Raw genomic sequence first — 21,038 nt, 5'->3', positions numbered from 1 at the left:
ACCTAGGTTCACATCTTAGCAAGTAACTTATAGCAATTATAACTCTAGTTCCAGGAGAACCAATGCTCTTTTCTACCTTCTATGAGGACCAGGCTTTCGTGTATAGGCAAAACACTCATAGACATAAAATAAAATTTTAAAAGTCTAAAAAAATCTGAAAGAAAAGAATTAGCAGGGCAGTGATGGTCACACTGTTAGTCCCAGCACTTGGGAGGCAGAGGCAGGTAGGATCTGAGTTCGAGGCTAGACTGGGCTACAGAGTGACTTCCATGATAGCCAGAACTACACAGAGAAATCCTATCTTAAAAAACAAAACAAGCTCTTCCTGTAAGCAGCCAGAGGTGACCTGGGTTCTGAAGATGGTTTGCTACTCTCTTGTCCCAGAAAACCTCGCAAATTCATGCAAATCCAGAGGTTCAAACCTTCATGTTCACTTTAAGAACACCCAGGCCGTCAAGGGTATGCATATCCGCAAAGCCACCAAGTATCTGAAGGATGTCACTTTAAAGAAGCAATGTGTGCCTTTCTGGCAGTATAATGATGGAGTCGGTATGTGCGCCCAGGCCAAACAGTGGGGCTGGACACAGGGACGGTGGCCAAAAAAGAGTGCTGAGTTTTTGATGCACATGCTTAAGAATGCAGAGAGTAAGGCTGAACTTAAGGGTTTAGATGCAGATTCTCTAGTCATTGAACACATTGGTGAACAAGGCACCTAAGATGCGCTGGCGAACCTACAGAGGTCATGGCCGAATTAACCCATACATGAGCTCCCCCTGCCACAGTGAGATGATCCTCACGGAGAAGGAACAGATCGTTCCAAAGCCAGAAGAGGAGGTTGCACAGAAGAAAAGATATTTCAGAAGAAACTGAAGAAGCAAAAACTCATGGCACGAGAATAAATTCAGCATAAAATAAATGCAGATAAAGAAAAAACAAAACAACAACAACAACAACAAACCCTTGGACTAGGACTTGGACTCAGATAGGCCATTGGATGGTATGGTCACTATATCTGAAGAGGACAGGCTTTGGCAAGTTTTCCTGTGACCTTTACATGTGCACCATGGTACATGAACATTCCAACATATACAAGTAGATGTGTTAATAAATATAAGAAAATAGTTTAAAGAAATTCAAATAGGCAATGAACAGTTAAAATGTTAGCAGCCCAGTGAGGTCCTATATCCCTGTAATCTCAGCACTTGGGATGGGACAGAAAGATCGGGGGTTCAAGGTCAGTCTGGGTTACATGAGAAACCGTCTCAAAAGTAAAACTTTAACAAAAAGCAGGCCTTTCCTGGTGAAATATTCAGAGGTGAGAAGGAATTCAAGTGTGCAGCCAGGATAATTAGGGGAGAGTTAAGCATTTCTAGGAAGCAGTTCCCTTTGTCAGGGTTGATTCAAGACGTGGCACTGGACAGAGGGTGCAAGCATTTCTTTGCAGGTGATAGACACAGTGGTGCAGCCACAGTGGGAAAAGGAGAGGCCGAAGCAGCCTGCAGAGAAGAGTGGCCCGCTTGGGAGGCCAGAGGCGGGAACTGCCAAGTTTGTTTTGATTGTGAACCAACTGAGGATGGAGCCCCCTCTCTCCTGCCTCTGTTTCTACCTGTTTCCTACGCTATCAAACTTCTCCCTCGGCCTAGGTGGAAGGGGCATTAATAGGAAGCTGTGGGTCATGCCATACTTATTCCCACAAGTCAACCTCCTTCAGAAAACTGAAGTAATTTGGAACCTGAAAAGGCCAGATTCGCAGACACCGTAGTTGGGACTTGAAAACCATATTGATCATTTGCTGGTTTTTACTGCGTGCTAGTCACTTTCTTATGAGCCTTGGCATACTCATTAAATCTTCCTTTAAAAGATTTATTTATTTATTATACGTAAGTACACTGTAGCTGACTTCAAACACACCAGAAAAGGGCATCAGATTCCATTACAGATGGTTGTGAGCCACCATGTGGTTGCTGGGATTTGAACTCAGGACCTCTGGAAGAGCAGTCAGTGTTCTTAACTACTGAGTCATCTCTCCAGCCCCTCATTTAATCTTCTAAACACTGAGAAACCCAGGTTCAACGTAGCAACTAAAAGCATCTTTGCCCAAGCTCTGCCAAGGAGCTACACTCCAGCTCTTGATCCAGTTTCCAGAGCACAAGACCAACAAGTGATACAGCAGGACCCAAACCTTAGTGGAGCTTTCTTTAGTTGGTGTTGGGAATCAGATCAAGGGGTTCACACATGCTAATTAAATGCTCTACCACTGACCACACAATCCAGTCCTGTTTGTTTGCTTGTTCAATACAGTTTCTCTGTGTATCCCCAGCTGTCCTGAAACTCACTCTATAGACCAGGCTAGCTTCAAACTCAGAGATTTCTGTCTCTGTCTCTGTCTCTGTCTCCCGAGTGCTGGAATTAAAGGCATGCACCTGCAACAAGAACATTTGGCTACTTTATGTTCTTTTTGTTAGCATTTTGTCTAAGCTCTGCCTCACAGTTACCTGGCAATAGCTAGGTATAGCTGATTCACTATAAAAGGGGCTGTTTGCCCTCTCCTCTCTCTTTCTTGCTCTTGCCTTCCTGCTTCTGCTCTCTCCCCATTCCCTTCCCCACTCTCTCTCCACATGCTCATGGCCAGACTCTACTTTTCTCTTCTCTACTCCCTCTCTCTGCCTTTTTCTGTCTCTGCTACCCTCTTGACTCCCCTCCCCATGTCCTGAATAAACTCTATCCTATCCTATGCTATACTATCCTATACTATCCTATCCTATCCTATCCTATCCTATACTATCCTATCCTATACTATACTATGCTGTGGCCCTCAGCATGGGCCCTCGGAGGCATCCCCTTTCTCATACCTCACCACACATCCACAAAACATACCCCCCTATCTTTTTATAAACACATCACTTTTTTCTACCACCCTTCTAACTTCCCAACTCAAGGTAGGAGAGGAAGAAGGGTAGGAAAGGGGGTGTCCATCTTGTTAGACTACTTCCTGCTGATTAGGGGTGTTAAGTTCCTTGAGGAAAGTCCTGTCTTTGTAGTCCAGCAATGTGCCAGCCAATCAGCCCCTTCTACCAGCAAGAGTCCCCAGAATGCCAGGCAGAAACTATCTTCAGCTGGAAAAATCACTCTTCTGCTAGAGGGCAAGACAAATCATAGTCAGCTGCTGTGGACACTCTGAAGCAGTCTCGTATACCACACCTGGGATTAAAACAAAAACAGATCCACATGACGTTTCTATATTTTTAAAGACACCAAAATTCTGATTACATGTTACATCATCACATGAGGTGATGACTTGCCTCTCAGTTCAGAGTCTTTTAAAGAGAATCTGTCTGCTTGAGTCAACAAGGCATTCTGCACATTCTGCAGAGAACCTCTACCCTTGCAACTGGCTTTGAGTCTCAAAGCAGCTTTGTCTTCATGCAATGCCATAGTTGGCCCTTTACAACAGCAAAAGGCCAGTTGGCCTATCCTGGCTCAGCCCAGGAAGCAACAGCCTTCACCAGTAAGACAGGCCCTGGGTTCCTCCACAGCAGCAGTGGAAGATCAGGGGAGGAAACAGTAGAGTCACAATAAAGTGTCCTCAATCAGAGACAAAGGCAAAAGAATCCTCAGTCATCAGAGGGGTCTCAGACCCTGTGTCCTGTGCTGGAAGTCTGGGTTGAGCTCCACAGTTCAACAGTAACAATTTAGAAACAGCTGCCCTGATTCAAGCCCTGTGTCTGACTTCCAGCAAGTTTGTGGAGTCCCCTGTGCCTCCGTAAGATGGGTATAATAGTGGTAATGCCGATAACCCCTCCTGGAGATGCTTTGAGGGTTACAGAGCACTTGGAGCTGACACATGTAAGGGCTCATTCAGGACAAGATGTCACTGTGGCGACCGTCCAGCTTTACACAGGGTGAGCCTTGGGGGCCAAGAGGGGAGGGTAATGGAGATTCCCACGTCAAGTGTATCGTTCCCAGCAAGAAAAAATGCTAAACACCAACAACCATAGCTTAGGGAAGAAACCCTGCAAAGGCTAGGCAGACACCCAAGCCAAGCAAGAGACCACCAACTCCTCCCCACTCCAGTCCTCACTAGCCCTGCCTTCGCTGTGGGAGGAAAACCGAGAAACCAAAGCAGGAGGGCACACCTTTAATCCCAGTGGAAGCTACCCACAGCGCATCTCTGCATTTGAGGCTAACCTGGTCTACAGAGCACAGCCAGGGCCACAGAGTGAGATACTGCTTCAAACAAAACAAAGAACCTGAAATAAGTATTCCCTGGAATAAAAAAGGCAGTGGATATGGTGGCGAGCCAAGTATGGGCTAGAAGAAAGGAATCAGCCAAGTTGTAGCTTTAAGTAAGCTACCTCACTTCTGTGAGCCTAAATTTCTACATCTGTAAAACAAACCAGAGGGTACTGTTGGAGGGTGGCATCATTCCTCGTCTCCCTCCTCTTCTTAGTACTCCCAACCATTTTCTTACATGCTTATATCTTTCTGTATCTTTTTGGTCACCGTGGACCATTCCTCAAGTTGGAACCTCACTTAAACAGACATTTCCTGAAATTGATCTTTGTTTGAAATTCACTGTATAGGCCAGGCTGGCGAACTTAAAGCACCCTTCTCTGGTTCCCCGGTGCTGGGCCTACGTGCCTGGATGGTCAGTTGCTTAATGTCACATTTTGTCAGTTACATTTTGGCTTTTAATAGTAAGATGATTTTTTCCTTAGACTTTTTTTGCTTTGTTGTTTTGGAACAGGGTCTTACTATGTAAGTAACAGTATCTCACTCTGGCTGTCCTGGAACTATGTAGACCGGGCTGGCTTTAAACTGTCTGAGATCTATCTGCCTCTGCCTCCTGAGAGCTGGAATTAATGGTGTGTGTCACTATGTCTGGCTAGACTTAAGTGTTTATTGATTCCAATATATAAAAATGTGCATGTTTGCCCACTGTGAAATAGCAGAGATGTCTGATAGTAATGATTTTTTTCTTTCTTTTTTCTTTTTTTGTTTTGTTTTTGTTTTTGAGACAGAGTCTCACCATGTAGCCCTGGCTCTCCTGGAACTCATTAACTAGACCAGGCTGGCCTCATACTAACAGAGATTCACCTGCCTCTGCTTCCTGAGTGCTGGGATTAAAGGCATGAACCACTCTGTCCAGCAAATTTTTCTATTTTTAGCAATCTCTGCACAGCATGACTTGTCCATATTTATATCTAAAATTGTATGTCAGATTTTTTAAAAATGTACTTGTGTATGTGTCTGTGTATGAACGTGAATGTGAGTGTTGCTGGGCCTGGAGGCAAGAAGAGGGCATTGGATCCCCTAAAGCTGGGTTTACAGCTCCCTGGAGGTTGTGAGCCACCCAAGCTGAGTGCTGGGACCAGTCCAGATCCTGTGTACCCGGCCCGTATGCCCCCCCTTGATAGCTGACATCTCTCCAGCCCCTGACATCATATTTCTTTCTTTCTTTCTTTTCCTTCATTCTGGAACAGGTTTTGTTTATTGTTGTTGTTGCTTTTATGGAAAAGTCTTCTTTTGTAGCCCAGTCTGTCCTGAAGCTCCCTAGGTAGACCAGGTTGGCTTGGAGCTCCTGGAGATCTACCTGCCTCTGCCTCTCAAGCGTTGGGATTAAAAGTCTGCACCACCACAGCTGGCTTCACTCTGGAACAGGTAGTTCTTGGGACTGTTAGAAACAGTGATTGCATAGATGATGTTAGTTGAAACCTACAAAATTGTGAGATCCCATTTTTTTGCCCTGGTTTTTAAATCTCCTTCCTCGCAGGAGGTTGGGAGAAAACACAAAACAACTTTAGCCCTGAACTTTCATGCATTGTAGTAAAATGAACTATTTTGAGTTTCCCAGATTGTCAGACTGTTATAGCCCACTTTTTAAATTTTTTTTCTTTTTTTAAGATAGGGTTTTACTGTGTAACAGTTCTAGCTGTTGTGGAAGTCATTTTGTAAACCAGGCTAGCCTAGAACTCACAAAGATCTGATTGTGTCTGCCTCCCAAGTTCTAGGATCAAAGGTGTGTAAGACTGTGTTTCTTAGTGAATGGGCTTCCTGTTATAAAAGTGCAGGGAATGAAAAGGAGGAGGAGGTGTGCATAGGTTTGGAAGTCAGCACATGTGTGTGTGTGTGTGTATGTGTATGTGTGTGTGTGTGTGTGTGTGTGGTCAGTGGGAAACTTTGGGGAGTTCACTCTCTCCATCCACTAGGTAAGTCCCCAGGATCAAACTCAGGCTTAGCTGAAAGTACCTGCCTTTAACTACCTTCTTGATGTCAATAATAGGCCTAAGGCTGAGCACCTAGATCTGAAAGCAGGCTTCCTGGTGCGCCCCTGTCTCAGAGCTAAAACAACACCTCGTTTCTGTAGACTAAAGTTATTTACTGATGGTGCCCAGTGACTAGTGCCCGGCTCCCTGGCCTTATCTGGGATCCATTTTACTCTCCTCTCACTTGACACTTGCCAGATCATTCCTGCCAGGGAACTCCTGAACTCTTTACCAGAGGCTGACTGAATCTGCAATGTGACTTGTGAGTTGACCTATCTAGAAGGTATCCTGGTGAGTGTGTGTGTGTGTGTGTGTGTGTGTGTGTGTGTGTGTGAAGAACATGTTTTGTTACTAAGCGACTTCCCTTCCCTGCCCTCTGCATTGTCTCTTGTCTTTCTCTGCTTTGAACTTCTGCCTGGGGACCTCCTTGCTCTGTCCTCACTCATCGTCATCACTTCCGGCCACAGGATGGCTGCTCTCAGTTGACTGTTCCTTAGGTCTTGGTCCCACCTCCTTATAAATCGAAGGTGGATTTCCTTGGAGATAGCCTGGGGAGGTCAGTAGAAGGAACTCTTGCAGGCCCGTGGCTGATTTTGGTTTTTATCTTCTCTCTTTCACAATCATAGGCCAGGCATGGTGGTGATCCTGTAACCCTGCAATGTGCCTGTAATCCCAGCACATCAGAGGCAAATGTAGAAAGATTGCTGAAAGTTCAGAGCCAGCCTAGTCCACATAGTGAATTTGAGGCTAGTAAGGGCTACCTACGTAGCAAAATCTGCCTTTGGACTTGGACTAGACCTACCAACATCACTAATGTTCTTGTGATTCTGGCTTACAGATGACAGTCTAGGACTTCACTGCCTTCTTGCAACCCATTTCTATGTAATAAATTTCTATGTCTAGCTCCCACTCCTTCACTTTCTCTGGGAAATTGTGACCAGTACAAGTCCATACCTTTATGTACCCCACCCCTGCACTCCTTCAGGGTGACCTTGGTCATCATCTCTGCAGGCATTCTTCAGGTGACCTCGTATAAAGGTCCCCGCACTCCTATTCTCTTCCCTTCTCTCCCCCTCTCCCCACCACTGTCTGGCATAAAGAACATTGCAGTTATTTTCTCCCTTGGGGCATCAGCTCTCTGTGGACGAAGAGTTTTTTTGGTCTGTTTTCGTCATTACTCTAGCTTGGACCCAGAGCTGGCCTACTGTGAGCAAATGCTCACTAAACAGTTGTTGGCTGACGGGCTTTTATGACTGTTCTCTGAATAAGACCACAAATCCCTCAGACTCTTAGATTCCTTCATGACCTACAAAGAACCTATCAAGTGGCAGGTGTGTGGCCGATGACCAAGCGTACTGTGGGGAGAAGGTGACTTCTGGTTTTTGTTGCTGTGGGTGTTGTTGGTGTTGTTGTTATAGTCTGGGTAGGTGACCAGCTGGTATCCTATGGAAAATGATCATTATTAAGCAAGGACAACTGCTTTTAGGTAGCTGAATAGGCAAAGAGTAAAGGCAGCTGGGGTGCTAATTGTTGAGGTTTGGTTTGTTGCTATGTATTATATTGCTAAATACTGGCCCCAAGATCTGGCCACCCTCTCCCCTACAGGAGATCCTCAGGAATACCAAATGCTACCTAACCAACCTTGCTTCCCAAGTTATCCCTAACTGGTCATTAAAGATGCCTACATCTACTAGCTAGAGGTAGGTGGGGCTTCAGCTCCCGGGGTCTGAGGCAGAGACCAGAGAAGAGGAGAGAAGGGAGGAGAGAGGAAGATGCCATGGGTTAGGTGAATCATGAGAGCCCAGTCATAAGGGCCGGCCAGTTGGAGTAGGAGCAGCCTAGAGAACAGCATAGAGGGTTGATGTCTACCCAGCTGTACCGCTTTAAGGCTTATTTTAATATAAAGGTTTTTGTGTCTTTTATTTGGGACCTAAATAATCTAAGAATGATAGAAACCCCACATTAATCTTTACAAGAACAGGTGATGCGCAATGAAATCTCAGCACTCAGGAGGCCAGGGCCTCAGGTCCAAGGCTAGCTGGAGTCCATAGTGAGACCTGTTCTCAAAAAACGTTACCGTAGCTAAACAGTAGAACATGCCTAGCATGCGTAAGCACAAGACTCCGGTTCGATCCGGCACAAGAGAAAGACAGACAAGGAGGCAGGCAGGTAGGCACTCTAGATTCTTCATGAAAGAGGCTTGTTAAACCTACTATGCAAGCTTGTTGGAAGGAACAGGTGAAGTGCCTATGGCAGCCCTAAGCATGGGATGTGCTTGTTAAACAGTGACTATTGGCTCAGCCCCTGGCCTGTCCAGTACAACCACACCTTGCTTGCAATGACTACCCAGCCCACTAGAAAGGCCAAGGCCAGTCGGCAGCCTCACCCGATACAGGCTGAAGTCACAGGTTCTTAAATATGAAAGGCTGTGCCCAGACCCACTCAGGCATTTCCCACAGTTCATTTCCAACTTTTTCCAGAGGCATTGATGGCTTTAGACTTTAAACACTGGGAGAATGCATGGGTCATACTTCAAAACTGATTAGGCATCTGTATAAACACCAACATCAAAAGACTTCCCCAGTTCCCAGATAGTAGGTACCACCTATGCTGTTCTAACAGCACAATTAGACAGGAGGGGTGCCGCATCTTTTCTGGCAGTGAATCTTCTCCACGTATATGGAGAGAAAACAGTCTGAAGTGAGGTGAAGCCTGTACTCTGGTCAACCTGTCTTCCTCTCTGTTTCCTGTCCCCAAAGACTCCCCCCACTCACTACTCCTCTCAGCCCCCTGCACCCCCACAGCCCTTGAACCACCCTTCAGCCCGCTGCAAACCCCCCATTATTCATTCACATTCCAGTTTACTTCCTAACCCTCTTCCCATCTTTCCCTGGTCTACTTAGACTTTAATGATTGGGTTAATTTCCTCTATACCTGCTTTCCCAAAAGTCCTTCCAATTATGATCCTAACTTCCTAGCCACCTTTTATCAGCTGTAGTGTTTCTGACCTTAAAATGAAGCCCCAGGAACTGGAGAGATGCTTTGGTAGTTAAGAGCCCTGACTGCTCTTCCAGAGGACCAGGTTGGATTCCCAACTCTCATATAATGGCTCACAGCTTTTTTTAACTCCAGTCCCAGGGCATCTGAGACCCTCTTCTGGCCTCTGTAGGCACTCATGCATGGTGCACAAACATACAGTAGGTGAAACACCCATACACACAAAATAAATAAATAAATATTCTTTAAAATGCAGTTCCAGCTACACTGGCTGAGAATGCCCTTGCCTTGCCATTTTATCAAATCTAATCAGTTTAAGTGTTGCTTTGCTTCCTTCCTATTTCAGAAACTGGGACTGGAGGGGTGTGCAGGGGGCAAGCTTAGTGGAAGTCAGTTCCTTGCAGCTTGAAAGAGTTAATATACAAACAGCGCTTATACAGACTTAGGAGACACTGAAATACATACTCAGAAAACCAAGGCTGCATGTAACAGTGCTGAGTTCTGAGACCATGGCAGGTGTCTTTAGACTGCACAGGGGACCCCGGGGAGTCACTGACCTCAGGCATCCAGTCTGAGGATTGCAGGAGGACCCTGTACTTCTGGAGTGACCCCTCAAGTTCCCAAGTCACCTTATTTGTTCCCACCCCTTTGGCCTGTGCAGTGCATTAGAGAACACCAGCCTTCTTTTTCTCACTTGCCAACCCTTTGCCAGAAGACACACTTCTCACTGTCCTCTGAGCCATGTGACTTTTCCCTGGGGAATGGAGGGGCTATCACCAGGGCTTCCCTCACTATTACTCCAACCCCACCGTTTCTCCCTTTTCTGACAGCACCCAGATGTTCTATGGAAAGGGTCCCAGGAGCCTCAGAGCTCCTGCTAGAACCGGTTCACCCTTGAGGCACTTGGCACCAGGCAAGGAGGAAGCTCCACGTGGACAACTTAGAGCTCTGATTCGGTTTGCTTTGTCTGCCTTTGTTGGTGTGAACATTTCTGAACGGGCTTCAGCTGAAACCTTTAAGGAGGGCATATAGGACAACTCACTCTGCAGAACACATGCTCTAAGTATAGAATCGCTTGATGGATTGAAACAGTGCGGAGGCATGTCGGACACATGTTTAAAATATTCTTCGAATGCATAATCCTGTCGTGGGCCAATCAGGTACTTAATGCATATTTGCATATCCCATTTAATTGCTGCTCCCCTGGGGGACCGGAGCCTTTCTGGTCTCCTAAACTGCAGAGTTTTAGAAACTGGTCAAGCACATATTTACTTGATTCTTTCTGGTCTCTTGGGTGATGAATCCTTTGCCAAAGAAAGGGCTTCACATGCAAAACAAGACAATTAAATGCATAAGGTGGAAGTAAGGAGAAAAAAAGCTGGTGGCTGTAAAGAGAAAGGCTCCATCTCTCACAATTCAGAGATTAAATACATCCCCAAAGCTTTAAAAAGGAGCCACAGCAGTAATCACTGAACCCACTAGCCCATCCAACATCTGCACATAGTCCCTTGGCCCATCCAACATCTGCACATAGTCCCTTGGCCCATCCAACATCTGCACATAGTCCCTTGGCCCATACAACATCTATACATAGTCCTTTGGCTCATCCAACATCTGCACATAGTCCCTTGGTCCATCCAACATCTGCACATAGTCCCTTGGCCCATCCAACATCTGCACATAGTCCCTTAGCCCATCTAACATCTGCACATAGACCCTTGGCCCATACAACATCTATACATAGTCCTTTGGCTCATCCAACATCTGCACATAGTCCCTTAGCCCATCCAACATCTGCACATAGTCCCTTGGCCCATTCAACATCTGCACATAGTCCCTTGGCCCATCCAACATCTGCACATAGTCCCTTGGCCCATCCAACATCTGCACATAGTCCCTTGGCCCATCCAACATCTGCACATAGTCCCTTGGCCCATTCAACATCTGCACACAGTCCCTTAGGGAAGAGAAAAGCAAAGTATCATCTTGGAGGGTTTTTGTTTGTTTCTGTTTTTTTAAGAGGCTGGATGTACCTACCTCTAGAACCTAGTGAATCCAGGGGAACTCTTGCTCCCGAACAACCCCTCTTCTCCTTGTCTCTACACTACCCATCTCTAAAAGCCTCCCCAGCATCCATCCACATGGTACTCATTCTGTGAGTTCAGGCCACCCAAGGCTGCACAGTGAACCGCTGTCTTACAACAAGCAAGAAGAGAAAGTACATCCCTTCACCTCTCCCCAGCTGCTGCCATCAATGCTGTGATTGAAGCAGTTGCTGAATTCTCACCTGTTCCTCTGATCTCCCAGGGCTGACCTTTTCTGATCCCAGCCCCATTCCAGTCGGTTTAAACTATATTTTATTTATTTTTACCAAACCCAAGCTTCTACACCTGGAAGACTTCCATGGTTCCACCCACTGTTCAAAAGCAAAGCCCAGTTTTTAGAAGTGGCTTCCAAGGCTGTGCCTCTCATTCCAGCCCTGTCTGCATCCTGGAGGGTTGTACTGGACTAAGTCTGACTTCAGCAGTATTGGATCAAAAGTGTTCATTCACAGGAGGTGACAGGCCACCTAGTCGCCTCCATTTCTAGGAACAACCAAGGTATCAAGACAGTTTGAGAACCATGCCTCCCCACCCCTATCCCTGTACAAAGCCTGTAGTTTGTATTTAGTTCCTCTGGCCTCTTCAAACAATGTACCCCCTGGAGGGGCTTCTTTAAGCCTCCAGGGCTCTGGACTTCTGACAGATTAGACAAGAGTCAGAGCTGGTATGGCTTCTCCAGACATTCTAGAAGCTTAGTCATGCTTTCTGCCAGTGTAGGCACCATGAGTCAGACCCCACACTGAAGCCTGGGCCCTTGTTATCAACTTCCCTTGGCTTAAGTTCCTTTATGCCTCTGCCACAGACCAAAATGAGATTCTCCTGGTTAGGTAAGCTGGCCTTTCTTTTACTAGATAAGCTGCTTGGGCGCTCTGATAGTTCTCCTTGGTTGTCAATTTGACACTTGACCACAACTGGAATTAACAAAGAACCAAGCACTGGGCACTCCTATGAGGTATTTTCTTTTCTTTAATTAAACTTGAGGGGCTGGAAAGATGGATCAGTGGTTAGGAGCACTGACTGCTCTTCCAAAGGTCCTGCATTCAAGTCCCAGCAACCACATGGTGGCTCACAACCATCTGTAATGGAATCCAACCCCCTGTGTCTGAAGACAGCTACAGTGTACTTACATAAAATAAACAAATACAACTTTAAGAAAAAAAATTAAACCATCGGAAGTGGGAAGAACCACTTTTAATTCAGATCTTTTAAGGTGGGAAGATCTGGTGGCAACCTACAGGGACACGGAAGACAGAAGCTCTCTCTTCGCCTGCCTGAGGGCTTTCACTAGCCAGTCCACTTCCTCACTGCCATGGGAACTACTTGTTTAGGATTTCAGTGGATACTGAAGATGAGCCAAGATATCCAGTCTTGTGACTGAGCAACAACTGGACTCTTGGACTTTCTCTTGGTAGACAGTCATTGTTGGATTAGCTGGACCACAGCCTGTAAGCTATTCTAATATGAATATATAATGAATCTATGAATATATTATGAAAATATTAATATATAAACATATATTGTAATATATGATGAATATATATTCATTCTGTAAGTTCTATGCCTCTAGAGATCTCTAATTCAGTGACTAAAGTGCAAATCAGCAACAGTGTTTGGGTGACATGCAAAGGGCCCTGGGTTCAGTTCCCAGTGCCAAAGAAGAAAAAGTTATTTAAGTAGTCAGAGACCCAGATGACCAGCTAGCGTATAAACTAGCTACAGTAACAAGGAGGCCTAATGTAGCACAGTTTACATAATACAGATTTCTTTTTCTTTATGGAACAGCTGCAATGCAGGCAGGATGCTCTCAGCTCCATGAGGTTCTCCAGGAGCCCTGTGAACCCATCCTCTGCATACAGCTCCCACCTTTGTGTGCACGGTCATTTCTTCAGATGTTCTCCAACTCCCGGTCACAGCTGGCTCACCAGCACAACACTGAAGTCATAGCCTGTGGGTCAAAGCCCATAGAGGGAAGAGACTGTGCTATGGTCTGAATGATTTGTATTCCCCCTCATTTGTAAACTGGAATCCTAGCCCAGGAGACAAGTCTCCTTGAAAAACTACTGGGGTTTATTAAGGTACTTCTTCTCTATGTGCGTACCCCAGACCTGTGCTTAAGAGCTTGAGGGAGAGTCCCTAACCCATGAGCATGGACAGTCTTATCGACATCTAGGCATGACTGTTTGAAAGCTTTCTCTCTAGAGACATTGCGTGTCCTGGGTGAGGTTTGTGCCTGTTTGTTGTTTTGGTTTTTGTGATGGTTGTGAATGAGATTGTTGCCCTGAATTCTTCCTTAGCACTTCGGTCATTGGCATGCAGGAGAACTACTAATTTCCATATGCTAATGTAGTATTTCCATATGCTAATATCACGTGTACCCTGCTACTTGGCTGGCAGTGTTTACAGGACCTAATAATTTTCTGGTGGATTTTTTGGAGTCTCTTACACATAGAATTGTATAGTCTGCAAATAAGGATACTCTGTTTCCTTTCATATTTGTATCCCTTTTATTTGCTTTTGTTGCCTAGGGAAGACTTCCAGCGCCATACTGAGAGAGTGGAGGGTGTAATCACCCTCGGCCTGTTCCTTATTTTAGTGGAAATGCTCTGGCAGTTCTGGAAGCTAGGTAGCACAGAAACCAGGAACCGATAGGTTCTGGATCAGTGTGTCTTCATGTGGTGACAGAGATAAGGGGTCTGTCTTTGGCCTCTTGTTCTAAAAGCACTGGTCCTATTCGTGAGGGTCATGACCTACAACCTAACACCCTCCCCCCACCCCCGCCCCCCACCAAAGACCCTATCTCCTGGGCTACTAAGTGCCATTTACTGCCTTTCTGTTAGTGAAGCAGGAGAACCTTGAAGTAGGAAAATTGACACTAATAACCTTGCTTAGGAAATATTAAGTTACACCAAGTAGAACTTACCTAAAGGAGGGCTGCTTCCAATATGACCTGAGGGTTAGTATGCCAGCCAGGTGTCTTAGTTAGGATTTCCATTGCTGTGAAGAGACACCATAACCAAGACAACTCTTAATTGGGGCTGGCTGACAGGTTCAGAGGTTTAGTCCATTATCATGATGGTGAGAAGCATGGCAGCATCTGGGCAAGCATGGTGCTGGAGGAGCTGAGAGTTCTACATCTTGTTCTGAAGGCTGCTAGAAGTCTGGCTTCCAGGGAGTTAGGAGAAGGGTCTAGAAGCCCACGGCCTAAGTGATAGATACACTTTCTCCAAGGCCACACCTACTCCAACAAGGCCACACTGCTAATTGTGCAACTTCCTGAGCCAAGCATATTTAAAACTCCACACCAGATGTGTTAAAAACTTTAGGACTTAAAATTCTGTACTATAAATGAAGTATAGAGTTACTCAGAAGTTATTCCCATAACAAGAGACAACCCTGACTTAACAACTGACCTTTAACCCTCAAAAAGCATACCTCTAAGGGGCAGCTCTGAATTAATTAATCCTTGTTCTCCCAGTGCTCTTATCGGGAAAAACATATCTGCCAGGTGGGCAAGATGACGTCAAGTAACACGAGGAACAATGCTGGTGTACTTAGAAATAATTCTGCCAGTATCTTGCAGTCTCCTGTCTTGTTTCAATTATTCAGAGAATGAGCTGCAGCCTGGATCTGAGGGATGACAATCCATTCAGAATGCATACGCCCACAGCCTGTGTAAGCTGGTTCTTTTCTGTGCATTAGCCAGAAGCAGCCACACACTATTATTAAAGAACATTTCCCTTTATTAATGTCTAAAGGTGCGGAGTGGTTTCTCACTGGGAAGGCTTATTGGCCCTCCAGCATTTGGACACTTCCACTGCTCCGTGTGGCCCTGCCCGCAGTTGACCCCTGACCCCACAGATTATGCCTGTCACTGTTTGCCAGATACTAAGTCTTTCTGCTGCCTTCATTCTCCTGTGGTCTCCCCAGTGTAAGCTGAAAGTCTGCTTTGCAGCCCTGATTTCTCCTTGTCTGTCTGTAGCAGGCCTGGAAGAAATGAAGATATTCTAAGGAGATGCTCCTCTCTCTCAGTTTGTCAGACTGTTGTGACAACGGACGCCAAAGAAATGAGAATGTCTTTAGGGACCTTGTGCACTAGCCACACAGGGAACTTGTCGCCCAGGAAGAAATTTCAAGAGTTCCAAGCAACTTGTCAAACCTCCTTGCAGGATGAGACTGAAAGCCACATGAAGATGGTTACTGGTAAGTGTGACCAGCCTTGACCAGGACTCTTAGATGTGCATAACCTTGGCTCTCTGTTTAAAGTCTAACCACACTTCAGGCCCGTGAAGACAGACTCTGAATTCTCCCTCTTCCTAGTGTGGCCATATTGAATCGTCTATTTTTTTTTCTGCTTTCCAATATTCATTTGGTTAGTTAGTTTGTTTGTTTGTTTTGTGTTTTGTGTTTTTGTTTATTGAGGATGGTGGCCAGTCGTGACTTGGGGCACAGTGTGTGACCACCCCCAGTTGGATACATCTCATTTTACCACCGTTGATCTAGCTACACACAGCTATATTCTGAGTTTGTGGGCAAACATTGCCTGACTCCTCACAAAAAAGCTACATCACAGGAGTGGTCGGTGTCGGGTGCATCCTGACCCTGCTGCTCCCCCGCTCAATTCACCCAGCACACGGATTTTCCCTAGCCAGCCCTGCAGGAAACCTGAGTTTCTGAATGCAGGGTCAAGCCATCCAGAGGACTTGGGTGATAGAGAAGCAGTTCACCGTCTGAGGACCCACACTTGCTTTGTTTTCTCCTCTAAACTTCAACGCTGGCTGTGTACAGAGATATCTGCTTGGAGAGATGCAGAGACTCAGGAACAGCCTCATATTTGGAACGTGCATAGGTCTAGATTCAGATAAAGAGTTATCTAGGCTTAGGAAGAGAGATGTTTGGATTAACACTGGCATTTGGCAGGAACCTTACCCGGTGTCCCGGTTCAGGCAGCTACTGTTTATTTATTCAATACAATAAGACAAAGTCATTAAGGCCTCCATTGCTGGTAATTGTCTCAGAAATTGCATTCCTTGGCCTCACAATTAGTTTGATACAAAGCAGGGAGACACTTGGGTTAATAACCTCGAGTTTTTATGACTCAATCAATATTTTGGTTGCTGCAGGCTGCTTTACTATTGTAAATTTTGAGTACAGTGCTTGCAGAGTGTGTAAATATTTAGCTAGCCATTGGAGCATCGATTAATGAAATCATTTCTTTAATTGAAACGACACCACTGGCGGCGTGCCGCTGTGAGGTATTTACGCTCATTGCTTTCATAGGCTGGGAAGCTGGAGTGCTGTTGTGCTGTGTGGCTCATGACTACACCACGTCATAGCTCCTCACCACAAACACTCCTTGAAGATTAAGTGCCTTCGGATAGAGCTGAATAACTGAGGTGCTTGCCACAGATGATTTTGTCTTGATTTTAACTTTATAACCGTGATTCTTCGTCTGTTTAAGATCGGCAGTATTTATGTGAGTTGAGTGCTTGTTAATCTTGCAGATGGACTGAGGGTCAGAGCTGAGAATGTTCCATCTTTCTTTTTAGAATGGGATACCTATTTTTTTTTAAGAAAGAAAAGAAAAGAGAAAGAAGAAAAGAAAAGCTAACACAATCAGAGTCCTGCACTGTGGTTCTCAGATGAACATCAGAGCACCCTGTACAATGATACTTTCTTTTAACTGGATATTTTTTTAATTTTTCTTTCTTGAAAATTTGGTTTTAAAGTCAGGCATGACGCTACATGCCTTTAATCCCAGAACTGAGGGGCCAGAGGCAGGCAGATCTCTCTGAGTTGAAGGCCAGCCTGGTCTAAATAACAAGTCCCAGGTTATCCAAGGATACATAGCTAGAGCCCCTGTCCAAACATTAATTAATTGATTAATAATAAAGAGATACTGTTGTTAAGGTGTTTGCTTTGCAAGCACTAAAGCTGGGGTTTGGACACCTAGAACTCATATAAATGCCAGCTGGGCAGGGCATGACACTTCTGGTAATGAAGCCATGGAAGGCTGGAGGTCCCCAGAGTAGGCTGATTAGCCATATTGGCAAGATCTAGGTTTGATTGAGTAATCTGCTCCAAAGAATAAGAAAAGATATCAGGGATGAGTTCCAGTACAATCCTGGACACCAAACACACACTCTCACACATGTACCTACATACACGCAAAACATGTGCATATGCAAGCATACAACACTCATCTAAAAATGGAAGAGAAAGAGCTGGCTTTGAGCTTTTGAAATGTGGTCTAAGGTATACCAGGCTGGCCTTGAGCTCCCAAATCTGCTTTCTCCTTCTGAGTGCCGGGATTAGAGGTGTGTAGCAACCTTGGTTGTTCTAAATCAAAGTTCCCAAACTCTGCTCCTGGGACTATGTTTCCCTGGGTTGCTAAAAGTATTCTACTTTGTTTCTATTTGGAAAGTCAAAGGAAAAAAGAAGAAGAAGAAAAGGAGGGGAGGTTGTATCGTCTAGTTGTCAGTTTCTTCAAGGCAAAGACATCTTATGGATGAAGGGGTGTGCATACTGTGTCCTATATTTTTCAACTTGAACTATTAGGAGGATTTTAACTCTAGCTGTGTCCCAGGAAGGAGTTAACTTAATGTAGGTTGTCCTAATACATAATTTCTTGATTTTTGTCACTTGTTTTTTAAACAATCACAAACATGGAATAGAACCTGCACTTTGCATGTACTAAAAGCCAAGTGTAGTGTTTCATACCTGTAATCCAGTTACGTGAGAACCTTGGGCTGGAGGACTGAAGTTTTGGGCTAGCCTGGGCCATAGCAATACTATACCTTGGGATACAGGAATCTAGCTTGGTTAGTGAAGTACTGGCATTCTAAGCACAGGGATCTGAATTTTATCTTTAGAACCCATATTAAAAAGCTGGGTTTGGGCTGGAGAGATGGCTCGGTGGTTAAGAACATTGAATGCTCTTTCAGAGGTCCTGAGTTCAAATCCCAGCAACCACATGGTGGTTTACAACCATTTGCAATGAGATCTGATGCCCTTTTTCTGGTGTGTCTGAAGACAGCAACAGTGTACTTATATATAATAAATAAATAAATCTTTTTTAAAAAGCTGGGCTTACTGGCACTTGCTTGTAATCCCAGCACAGGGACAGTAGAGACTGTCCAAACAAACAAAAAACTCAAACAACAAAAAAGCAGGATGCTGGAGTAATACTCAAGGAAGAACAATACACAAGGTTGTCATCTTGCCAATACACACTCAAACACACAAGTGCATGCATACTGGACCACACATATTCACTCACACACATGTGAGCCTGCACACCCATACAAGGAAAAATAAATTCTCCCCTCATTTTTGATGCATACATACTATACATACATACCGAAGCACACACAGATAAAATCGAATATTATCTAGAATTTCCTTCAGAACACCTCAGCAGCCTCGGATCAGTCCCTAGTCAGAGAATAGGAATTCTGTCTTTTTCAGTTTAGAATACAGTGTTGGTCTATTTCTCAGACTCTTTTCCAACTATGAGTAATAAGTTATCTTACAATCTGGGCCTTCCAAGTAACTGGAACTGTGGACATAAAGATCCATACCTGAGTTAGGACCTGTCTTTTTCATCTACATTTGTCTATAGTTCTAACACAGGCCTTCAACCCCAGAGGATGAAAGGAGGGTTCACTCCAGCAGATCCTGTTCCTTGAAGTCACTGAAAGACTCATACAACAGTATTAACATACCATTTGACCACACATCTAGCTGCAAGAGAGTCTAGAAATATAATCTCTATTTCAGATCTCCTCTTAGTTGAAGCACTGCTCTATTTATCCATCCATATATTATCTACCTACTGATCACCTTGAGATAAAACCAAAGGTCAAGGCTGAAGAGAACAAACTACCCATCATCTGTAATGTAATGATGTAGGGTAATAAATTTTCATGATGTTTCAAGGATCACCAGGTCTTTGTCACACTAGAAAATTATATTGAGCTTTTCCGCGCTACCCGGGGACAGGTCCATATGGCGTTGTTCTTGGTTTTCATCGTAACTTAAAAGGGAAACTTACACAATGTCCGGAGCCCTTGATGTCCTGCAGATGAAGGAGGAGGATGTCCTTAAATTCCTTGCTGCAGGAACCCACTTAGGTGGCACCAACCTTGACTTTCAGATGGAGCAGTACATCTACAAAAGGAAAAGTGATGGTATCTACATCATAAATCTGAAGAGGACCCGGGAGAAGCTGTTGCTTGCAGCTCGCGCTATTGTTGCCATTGAGAACCCCGCTGATGTCAGCGTCGTCTCTTCCAGGCCAGCGAGCTGTGCTGAAGTTTGCTGCTGCCACAGGAGCCACTCCAATTGCTGGCCGCTTCACACCTGGGACCTTCACTAACCAGATCCAAGCAGCCTTCAGGGAGCCACGGCTTCTAGTGGTGACTGATCCCAGGGCTGACCACCAGCCCCTCACAGAGCCTCTTATGTCAGCCTGCCCACCATTGCTCTGTGTAACACAGACTCTCCCCTGTGCTTATGTGGACATTGCCATCCCGTGCTACAACAAGGGAGCTCACTCAGTGGGTCTGATGTGGTGGATGCTGGCCCGGGAGGTACTCTGCATGCGAGGTACTATTTCCCGTGAGCACCCATGGGATGTTATGCCTGATCTTTACTTCTACAGAGATCCAGAGGAAATTGAGAAGGAGGAACAGGCTGCTGCTGAGAAGGCTGTGACCAAGGAGGAATTCCAGGGTGAATGGACCGCACCAGCTCCTGAGTTCACTGCTGCTCAGCCTGAGGTGGCTGATTGGTCTGAGGGTGAGCAGGTGCCCTCTGTGCCCATCCAGCAGTTCCCCACAGAAGACTGGAGTGCACAGCCAGCCACTGAGGACTGGTCAGCAGCTCCTACAGCACAGGCCACTGAGTAGGTTGGAGCCACCACTGAGTGGTCCTGAGCTGCTCAGCAGACACCTTAGGAAAGGGAAAAAAGGTGGAAGGAAAATAAAGTTTCTAACAGAGAGAAAAAAAAAAGAAAGAAAATTATATCGATACTCTCTGATAAACTATTTAGAAAAGGCAGCCTTCAAGTTGTGAAAGAGGTAGCATAAGTGTAGCAGTCACAATCCCACTGAAGAATAGCACGTTTGCACTGAGCATTTCCCCCAACATGTAGGTATTTGCTTAGGCAGCAGCTGTTGTTTTACAGTTATTACTTCCCAGATCTAGGGTTATAAAGTCATGGGTCTTCTAAAAGTACAACACAGCAAAAGTAAAATCAGACTGCTATAATAATAATTAAAGATCTTTTGAAATGTTCTTTTAGAACAAGTTCTGTGCCAATACAAAAGCATTTTTGGATGAGATTTCATAGCAGTGGAGAGATGGCTCAGTGTATAAAGTAAGCCCTTGCCACACAAGCATGAGGAGCAGAATTCAGATCCCTGGAACCCACATAAAGCAAAGATGCTTGTAATCCCAGCACTCAGGAAACAGAGACAGTGACTCCCTGGGGCAAGCTGGCTAGCTAGGCTAGGGACAAAGGGGGGCTGGAAGATGGTTCAGTGATTAAGAAGACTAGCTGCTCTTCTAGAAGACCTGGGTTCTATTCCTGGCACCCACCCAACAGCTCGAACTTTTTGTAATTCTAGTCCCAAGGGATCCAACACTCTCTAACCTCTAAGGGCACTGCATACAG

The 21,038-nt window shown here is 45.2% G+C and overlaps 2 pseudogenes across 2 annotated transcripts; both read left to right on the top strand.

Annotated features, from left to right (window-relative positions):
• The first annotated feature begins 359 nt into the window (after window positions 1–359).
• Window positions 360–899, top strand: LOC308438849 (large ribosomal subunit protein uL22-like; annotated as a pseudogene). Its single transcript has one exon. The product of its transcript is annotated as a large ribosomal subunit protein uL22-like (transcript).
• Window positions 900–19,418: 18,519 nt separating this feature from the next.
• On the top strand, window positions 19,419–20,298 carry LOC308423103 (small ribosomal subunit protein uS2-like; annotated as a pseudogene). Its single transcript has one exon. The product of its transcript is annotated as a small ribosomal subunit protein uS2-like (transcript).
• Window positions 20,299–21,038: the final 740 nt, after the last annotated feature.

Source organism: Micromys minutus (genome assembly GCF_963924665.1).
Source record: "Micromys minutus genome assembly, chromosome: 1".
Classification (NCBI taxonomy): Eukaryota; Metazoa; Chordata; class Mammalia; order Rodentia; family Muridae; genus Micromys; species Micromys minutus.
The sequence above is the reverse complement of the archived record's forward strand: the minus strand, read 5'-3'. Positions and strand labels throughout refer to the sequence as shown.